The sequence below is a fragment of the Podarcis filfolensis genome, assembly GCF_964270895.1.
Source record: "Podarcis filfolensis genome assembly, chromosome: 4".
Lineage (NCBI taxonomy): Eukaryota > Metazoa > Chordata > Lepidosauria > Squamata > Lacertidae > Podarcis > Podarcis filfolensis.
This window is the reverse complement of record NC_139607.1, coordinates 88,305,126-88,315,564: the sequence shown is the minus strand read 5'-3', so window position 1 is coordinate 88,315,564 and position 10,439 is coordinate 88,305,126.

Here is a 10,439-nt window from a genome sequence, read left to right as displayed (position 1 = left end):
AAATAATTTGAAGGGGGCAGCGAAACAGCCCTTTGGCAGGAAAACGGGAACTGTTTGAGTTGTGTCATGGATCTAAGAGTACAGCCAGACTGTCACAGTTTCTGGGTGGGATTCAATCGCAAACTGGCAAATGCAGGTTGTGCTATTAAGGCTGATTGGGTGCTCTTCCCCCCCCCCCACCCCCAGCCCTGAGATCAAACCTTTTGTGATAAGGAGGTGAGTGCAAACAGGCACTGGAAACTATAGGGTAAGACTTGCTTTGAGATTAATAATAATAATAATAATAATAATAATAATAATAATAATATCCCACCCATCTAACTGGATTACGCCAGCCACTGTGGGAGGCTTCCAACAAAATATAATGGGGCAAAGGTAAGATAAAATGGTAAAGGTAAAGGACCCTTTACCAAAACCCTTTACCAAAACACCAAAACCAGAGCAGCGCACGGAAATGCTGTTTACCTTCTTGCCAGACTGGTACTTATTTATCTACTTGCACTGGCATGCTTTCAAACTGCTAGATTGGCAGGAGCTGGGACCGAGCAACGGGAGCTCACCCAGTCACCGCCAACCTTCTGATCGGCAAGCCCAAGAGGCTCAGTGGTTTAGACCACAGAGCCACCTGCATCCCTTTTAAAGGTAAGATATGAAAGCAATTAATATTAAGAAATGTATATGCCCCTTTATCTTCAAAAAGATACCATTTGTATGCCACTTCTTTGCAAATTTCTGCTGAAGGTGACTCGCAACATATCAAAATACAGTTTGAGCATATTACATCCATCTTGGCCTGATTGCACTGGCTGCCAATTAGTTCACAGGCCCAATTCAACCACTAGTCTTGACCATAAAAGCCTTAAATGGCTCAGGACTGCAGTACCTCAAGGACCACCTCTCTGCATATGAACCCACCCAGACCCTGAGATCATCATCTGTGGCCTTTGTGTGCCTCCTCCATAAGAGGTCTGGAGGGTTGCAGCATAAGACGGGCCTTTTCTGCAGTGGCTCCTCATTTGTGGAATGCTCTCCCCAGGGATGTTCAGCTGATGCCTTCACTATACACCTTCAGGCACCAAGCGAAACCATCTTCAACCAAGCCTTTGACTGATCAACATCCTATATCCTTTTAAATGAGTTTGTGGGAGGGGCTGGGGGGGCAGGTGGTTATTGGTTTGAATCATAGAATCATAGAGTTGGAAGAGACCACAAGGGCCATCGAGTCCAACCCCCTGCCAAGCAGGAAACACCATCAGAGCGCTCCTGACATATGGTTGTCAAGCCTCTGCTTAAAGACCTCCAAAGAAGGAGACTCCACCACACTCCTTGGCAGCAAATTCCACTGTCGAACAGCTCTTACTGTCAGGAAGTTCTTCCTAATGTTTAGGTGGAATGTTCTTTCTTGTAGTTTGGAACCATTGCTCCGTGTCCGCTTCTCTGGAGCAGCAGGAAACAACCTTTCTCCCTCCTCTATGTGACATCCTTTTATATATTTGAACATGGCTATCATATCACCCCTTAACCTCCTCTTCTCCAGGCTAAACATGCCCAGCTCCCTTAGCTGTTCCTCTTAAGGTTTGGTTTGGTCTTGTTTTTATTATGTATTTTGTGCAGGGCTGGTTTTAGGTTTGATGAGGCCCTAAGCTACTGAAGGTAATGGGGCCCTTTATATGTCCAGCTGTCCTTTGTCAACAACAAGTTGTGGCTGGTTTTTGTGTTGAACACCGTATTTTTCGTTCCATAAGACGCACCTGACCATAAAACACACCTAGTTTTTAGAGGGGGAAAGCAAGAAAAAAAATATTCTGTGCAGAGCATGTAAGCGGCTCTCGCCTTTCTTGCTTTAAACCCTTCCGTCCCACCTCCTGCTTTGCTGAGAAGCCAGCAGAGCAAGCTGTGCAGCTCTCGCTGAAGCCAGCAGAGCAAGAGCGATAGCTGCGCAGCACCTCTTCTGCTGGCTTCCCAGCAAAGCGGGAGGAGAGACGAAAGGGAGCCCTTACAAGGGAGTGCTGAGCAGCGGCTCTTGCTGGCTTTTCCGGGAGGTGTGGGAAGGGACAGAGGGCAGCCTGTCAGTCCCTTCTCCCACCTCGCGAAAAGCCCCCAAGAGCCGCGCTCCCTTTAAAGAGCCGCATGGAGCCCGAGGAGGGAGAAGGGACTGGTGGGCTGCCCTTCTCCCTTTTCGGGGAAAAGCCCCCAAGAGCCACACACACGTTCCACGCAGCTCTTTAAAGGGAGTGCTGAGCAGAGCCTCCAGCCTGCATTCGCTCCATAAGACGCACACACATTTCCCCTTACTTTTTAGGAGGGGAAAAGTGTGTCTTATGGAGCGAAAAATACGGTATATGCTATAATTTGTGGACCTAATATCTAAAGCCATTTGCAGATAACAAAATACGCATTTTATCAAAGTAATTGTTGAACTGAAATACAATTAAGAAGAAGAATATTAATAGTGACCTCATAGGAGCCTACACAACACAAAACATTGTTGCTGTATGTAGGTTTTATTTTATTGGTTTTTTTATCTTATATTTTGGAAATGGACATCCAGGGTTGTTTTCCTTTAATTTTTTTGGGGGGCCCCAGAGAGTGGGGCCCTAAGCTATAGCTTGTTTAGCTTATACGTAAATCAAGCACTGATTTTGTGGGGGTTTTTTATCTTGTATTTTTATGTTGTGAACCCCCCTGAGTTCTACGGATAAAGGGCAGTATACAAATAAATATTGCTCCACCACTCAGTCCTGCTTCCCCTTCCTCTAATATTTCCACAGTGTCACAATTTTAGATTTGCAAGGACCTCAGGGACGGGAGCTGTCCTCTTGTGCTTACAGAGTATCATGCACACATATGATGATGATGATGATAATGATGATGATTGCCAAAATGGTTTTGAAGCCATTTACAAGCATGAAACCAATTGCAAAATATATATATAAACAGACAATTAAAATTCACAATAAAACGACTCCATCAAAGTATTAAATTAAACTCCCACAATTAAAATGTGCAACGAAACAAGCCCATTAAAATAGCAAAACAATTAAAACAGTTAAATTAGGAAGACAGAGGCAGGGTAGATGTCCTTATATATCAAGCAAAAAACAACAACAACATCTTGGGAGCTTAGCTGAGTTCTAACTATGCCTTCATATTATCCTTGGCATTTCTGCACAGTCATTGCGCAGGAGACCAGGCTAGAACAAAACCCAAACTTAGGAATTAAATCATTGCCTTTTAATTAACGTTATGTACTTAAAGAACATTAGGAAGGGTTTCCTGGCACCTGCAATTCCCAGGCTCCCGCTTGCATTTGGGGCAAAGCCCAGCTTTTACCGCAACTCCTGGATTTTATCCAGTGTTGCTTGATTAAGAAAAAGTTTTGAGACAATAACCAGTTTGGAAAATAATTCCAGAACATCAGTTTTTAAGGAGACGACTCTATGGAGCTCGGCTTAATATTTTGCAGCTGAACGCTTCATTAAAAAAAATTAAAATAATAATAATCCTCATTCTGTTGTTAACTACAGTGGATGCCGCAAGCAGATGGTAATTAGTAAGTGTATGACATCAATTTAAGTGCCTTGTTTGTGGGAAGCAAAGACGAAACTACCGTTTATTCTCAGTAAACAGGTTACAATAAGAACAACCACATTAGCGATCAAAGGTTGGGCCATTGCAAATAGAGCATCTCGGAAGACGTTTATTCAATAGTGCCTGTTGTGTTTGTCTGTTCTGCTAGCCAGCCTAACCCATTGCTCTCTCTCCTTCCCCTTCTAATCCAATTTTGTGTTGTGCTTCAGTCACAGGGCCAGGTCTACCATTTGGCAGGTTGATGCCATCCCCTCCAAGCGTCCCAGTTTTCCACGACAGTCCCAGAATTACGGAAACCATCCCGCTTCGGCTTTGATTCCGGATTGTCCCTATTTCCCCTGCCTGTGCTACCACCAATGAGCTTGGAGAGAAGGATGAGCCAGAGCTTGTCTGTCAGGAGTGCGTGCAGGAGCCAGGCCCTGGGGCCAGTAGGGCTTCGCAGGACTGGGGCCTTCCAAGGTTTGTTCTGAAGAGGCATGGTGAGGCCGCTTGGTAACTCGCTGCACCTGGTGGCAAGAGCCAGGAAGGGATATAAGGTCAGCATTTCCCTTCGGCTCTTGGCCACAGCAACACGCTTCCTGCCTTGCTGCCTTCCTGCCCACACACTACAGCTCTTCCCCATCACAAGCTGCTCCTAAGTGCTGAAAGACCTTTTGGAATAGTGTAGCAAATAGTACAGAGATCTACAGCACTGGCAAAAAACAAGGCACATTGTCTTGTATGGATGGGCTTGCTTTTTCCTGCTGCAAAACCACCAATGGATTAATATTGTTGTTGCTGTCATTGGCATTCAACTGAACTTACCTCTGGCTGCACTTCCTGTTCAAGTCAATGATCTCAGCAGTCCCACTGCAGGACCCAGATGTGCATAGAGTTGCCCAGGATCCAAGAACTGGCATCAGTGCTCTGCACTACCACCTAAGGAGAGGGACTAAGTGTCACCTGTAGCAACGTTGGTCATAACTTGAGACACTGTAGCTTGAGCTGATTGACAACACTGACAAGCCAAATGCCAACTATATTGGGATCCAGTCAGTTTGAAGATCTGGCTCTTAAGACAGAACATAATTGTTTTTCCTATAAGAGACCCAAGTCTCGGAGGGAATGTCCAATTCCTGCTGATGTAGCTGAACAAAACCCAACTTTGCTAGTCCCAACAGAAGTACTTCATTAGGCACACAAATTATGAATGGCTTAATTACGTTCCTCTAAGTCTAGGGTGGTGGGTCATTGACTGCTTTTCAAAAGATTAAAAAGGAATATTGAACTGCGGGGAGAGAAAGTATCTTTTTTTAACTCGGTCTTTCATGGAAACTGCACACAAAAAAGAGCATTCCAAATACAGCTATAATTTTCATATATAGCGTGCAGCTGTGATCTTTACTTTCAAAGAAACGCATTCCTATTGTAATTTACTTTGGAATTGCCATTACTTTCTAGTTAAAAACTTTTGGTTTCAATTTTTTTTTTATCTCCTTTCACTAGGGATTTGGGAGTTCAGTGATTAAAACAGAATCGTTTTCTACTTTTAGAGGAGATGGAGGAAAATGCTCCATCAGATAATGCTAGACTGCACAATTTGCGACTCTTCTCCCCAGCCAGATATCCCACATAGCACTAACAGGAGCTCTTCAAAACTAAAAAAAAAAAAAATACTGTCTGATAGGGATGTGGGGAAGGGCTATAACTCAGTGGTAGAATGCATGCTTCCCGCACAGCAGGTTCCAGTTCAATTCCAGCCATGGTGGTTGATGTGCATTGGGAACTGGTAGAGAGGAAGACAGGGAGGACAACAGTAAGTGGAGGAAGAGTCAATTATAGTGGGAGCTGGAGTCCAATGATGCCTGAAGAGCAACCCAGGTTCTCCATCTCTTAATGGTACCTCTGTCAAGAAGGATGAAGATGATAATTTATTGATATGAGTTTGTTTTCTTTCTTAGCTTGCTTTCTTGTGCTTTTATTATTTGTTGCTGGGAGCCTCCCAGAGTGGCTGGGGCCACCTAGTCCAGGGGTCAGCAAACTTTTTCAGCAGGGGGCCGGTCCACTGTCCCTCAGACCTTGTGGGGGGGGGGGGGGAGGCCGGACTATATTTTTGGGGGGGGGAATAACCCAGAGATGCATTTTAAATAAAAGCACACGTTTTACTCATGTAAAAATGCCAGGCAGGCCCCACAAATAACCCAGAGATGCACCCTGTTTAGAGAAGCTTTTAATGTTCGATGTATTAAGGTATTTTAATATTTTGTTGGAAGCTGCCCAATTATTATTATTATTATTATTATTATTATTATTATTATTATTAATTTTAAATAGAAGGACACATTCGACTCATGTAAAAACACAATGATTCCTGGACCGTCCGTGGGCCGGATTGAGAAGGTGATTGGGCCAGATCTGGCCCCCAGGCCTTAGTTTGCCTACCCATGATCCTAGTCAGATGGGTGGCATATCAATAAGTTATTATTATAATCATCCTTTACAGAGGTACCATTAAGAGACAAAGAGAGCAGAGTACTGGGTCATTAAGAGCAATGTAAATACTGTCCTTCCCCTTCCCCTGGCTTTCAGTAGTGGACAAAGACAGAAGAATTGGGAGGGGGAGGTTGCCAGGGTTACAGGGGACATGATGTCACCATAGGAAGGGAGGGGAAGTATGGCAGTTGCCCCAGTTCATAGTATCATAGAGTTGGAAGGGACCCTGAGGGTCATTTTGTCCAACCTGAATATGCAGCTGTCCCATACGGGGATCAAACGTGCAACCTTGGTATTAGTAGCACCACGCTCTAACCAACTGAGCTATCCTTCGTTTTGTGGGTTCCGTTGAAGACCAAGGCTATAAACCAAGGATGGGGGAAGTGTGTGGCCCTGCAGAGGATGATGGACACCAATTCCCAGCATGGCCGATCATCAGTGACGGATGATGACATAACCATGTGTGCCCTTGACGTCTTCCCACCAGTTGTGTGAAACTCCCATTGTCTTTTTTGACGCTCGAGACTTGTTTAATTTCCCAACCCTTTGAGAGTTTGCTTCTGCTTATCCATACACATATGTAAATGAGTCAGAGTGATTCAGTCGTCCTTGTGAAGTGCCTAGCAAGAAAGGCATGCTATCACCAAGGATGTTGGGAGGAATGGAAGTAATTGCCAGCTGAACCCGATGTCCTCATATCATACTTCACAAACACACAATGAAGCGCTGCATTCAAGTAGACTTGAGGGGTCTGAATCCGGCATTTCATGACTCACATCCACCTCTAATTTTATCGACAGCATCTTGGATTGGAGACTTTCTTTTCTCTGAAGGTTCTGTAGGAAAGGTCAGAGCATGCTATCAATTAACTTATGGAAAGCAACACGACCAGGCTGTAAAATTGAATTTGCTGGCCTAGTGAAAAGAAGCAAAAGCAGGAAGATTGGCTCTTTGAAAGGGAGCAGGAAAGGGATAAGGGAGGGTTTCGGGTCCCCAAACCGTCACTTGAAAAATTAGTGGTTAGACAGGAACGACAAAGACAACTAAAGGCAGAATCTTTTGAGCTGGTGTATTCAATCATTGGTTCATTTTATTTGTATGTCGCTCTCTCTCTCTCTCTCTCACTCTCTCTCTCTCTCTCACACACACACACACACAAACACACAATCCTGCTCAAAGCAGCTTACAACAAAGAAACGAGAATGCATTTCAAACAAACATTCCCAAAACTGTTAAGTTGTGGGTGAACATAACAGACGACACCACGATTCTCCAAACAGCTCTTTTTTATTCACAGGTCAGGTCAGAACTGAACTGAAGGGTTCAGCCAGCCTGCTTATATAGAGCTCCATTAGAGCACAACAGTAACCACTTTCTGTAACTATCCAATCACTGAACGTCAGTTTCGATCCCTTATTTGCATATGTGGACCTGAACTATCTACAGTATCCCCCTGCTGGCCCAGGGTGAGAACTTCAGTACATAACAAAAACAATGTCACAATAATATAGCAAAACTATAACATAGCAACAATAACACAGCAAAATGAAAATATAACAACGTTCAATAAACCACATTTCAATACTATAAATAGAGCAAGATTACTTGAACCGCATGCAGCAACCAACAGCAAAAATAACAAGAGAGATTCAGTGTTTCACCTTAGTCTTGGAAATACCCCTCCCTGGAAATACCCCTCCCATGAGGTTAGTGGGAGTGTCCAATTCAAACTCAAAAGAATCCCTTGCCTGTCACTGCCTTCTTCACCTCTCTGCTCCAATAATAATAATAATCTAAACAATAATAATTTATTATTTATAGCCCGCCCATCTGCCTGGGCTTCCCCAGCCACTCTGGGCGGCTTCCAACAAAATATTAAAATACAATAGTCTACTAAACATTAAAAGCTTCCCTGAACAGGGCTGCCTTCAGATGTCTTCTAAAAGTCTGGTAGTTGTTGTTCTCTTTGACATCTGGTGGGAGGGCGTTCCACAGGGCAGGCGCCACTACTGAGAAGGCCCTCTCAGTAGTGCTCCAAGACTTACCTTGGCAGCTTCAGCATGTAAAATGGCAGGCTGCCGTGGACCCAGAGGTCACCAGCAATTGATACTCGCAGTCAGCTCAAAACTGGACTTATATGTACCATATCTGCAATCTGTCCACAGATTAGGTTGGCTGAAGAAGATGCGATAGCATTCCTCTTTAAGATTCATCCCATTCATGACAGTAATGGGTTTTTGTTTTTATTTTCTGCATTCAAAAGTATTCACAGCTTTTTATTTTTATTGTATCAGCCAGCCTGGTGTGTTGTTGCTGTTGTTGTTGTTGTTAGCCCAATAAATGAATAAAAAAACATGGTGAGCCACAGGTTTCCCATCCCTGGCCAAAGCCTATGGTTTGAAACTGGAGCTAAGGTACCGCTGCTGACTTTGCCTTGCCCATTAGCAGAGCAGTAAAAATGTGAGAGAGATATTAAATCCTCAGCAATCATAGCTCTTGAGGGATTAGGAATTAATTTAAAATAAATTGGACACTCGATATTTTTCACTAGGGAAAGACATCCGTGAAAAGCAAATGACTTCAAAATATTTGCTTTTGTAGCTTCTAATTGCAGCACTAACCTCAAAGATTTTCTAACAATGGATGCTCCCAAATGAGTATAAGGTATGATACAGCGCTCAAAAGATACAAAATTGATTTCCTTTAATGTAAGAACCTACACACAACTCCTGAACCTGATTGGATGAGGCATGGATCTTGTTGTTATACAAGAGAAACGAAAGCTGCATTCTCTGATGAAAGAGCAGGAACTGAACTTCTGAGGAATCTGTGTGGTTGTTTTTAAAAGCACCCGATAATTCCTAGTTCTGTCACAAATATGTCAGCAAATCAGGATTCAGCTGATGAGTCAGAACAATTTATCTAATTCCATAACTCACGTAATAACCGCAATTATCCCTTGAACATCTGAATGGATAGGACTGCAGTAATCAGTAATATTCCAGTATGTCACCACAGATCTTCACTACTTGATCACTGGTTACTTACTGAATTTTCTTATGCAACTGACCAACATAGCAGACCCAGTCCAATTTCTCCTTGTCCACCATGCCTACAAAAGGAAAAACAAAATAATGATGAAAATAGATAGAAACTTTATTATATACAGAAAAGGGGGAGAAATGTATGTATGTATAGCAAAGCAGGCTAAGGTCACATCTACACCAGACATTTAATCACAAGAGCAGGCGCCAGCAAAAATCACGATACAGGAAAAATCTCAAAACTAGCAAAGCTCCATCCTTATTTCAGATATTGCAATGTACTGTATAGTAAGGTTCCCAGATTTTTTTCAATGAATCCAGGGACACTTTTCAACTTCAATGGATTTTGTATGGTGACTAATTTGTAAGTCCAGGGACTGTCCCCGACAAACGGGGACATCTGGTAACCTTACTGTATAGATATATCGAGATGTTTATCACAGTGTTGAAGACCAGATATTGCCCTACCCTACAATACACCCGGTATACTTAATTCCCACTTTTGAAGAAGGAAGGTGGGGAGAGATTGGTGTATAATTGCTGCTTTTTGATTCATGTTGAATTCACTGCAGTTGTGGGTTTCAAACTATCTGGAGACTGGCTCCATGTGCTCTCCCACAACCCTTCCTCCAAAACCAAGTTTCCTGAAGGTAGGAAGTTTAACAACCACCCTCCTATTGAACAAATAAATATTTAGATGTGGCCTCTCAAAGGGGAGCATTTATAAATAAGCAAACTTTCCTTGGATTATTGACATTCCTTCATGCAAAACCGCCTGATCTCAAAATTTTCTGTCTTTTTGGTCCGCAAGGTTGGAAAACAAAACGATCGGAAAAGGATCAGAAGGCAGAATCAATGTTCTGAAATCTTAGCATGTCAAAGCCAGGGAACAGCGGGAGAGGAGTCAGAAATCAGGAACCCTGGGACAAGGCAGAAGTCGGGGCTGAAGGGCATGTCAGATCTGAAAGGGAAGGCAGAGGAGGAAGCAGAAGCATGGAGATAGTCGGAAAACAGGGCCAAAGGATAAAAGGAATAACTGGAACATTGGATAATTTAATAGCTAGCCTAGGTGGGTAGAGTCCAGGACCTAAAGGTACTTCACTGCAATTTGCTGTGCCTCTGCTCATCACAAGGCAAGCTGTTCCCAGAGTTGCCCCATGAGTGGAATTGCTCATGACAGCGTAATGTGAAGCTTAGTTACTCTTGGGATCCCGGAAGCCAAAACCCAAGTTTGGGGCATGCATTCTTTGGTGAGAGAATCCCAGCAGAGATTTAACATCGCAAAACATGCAACAAGGGAAAGCGTGGACGTTTAGGCTGTAAAAGAATCTT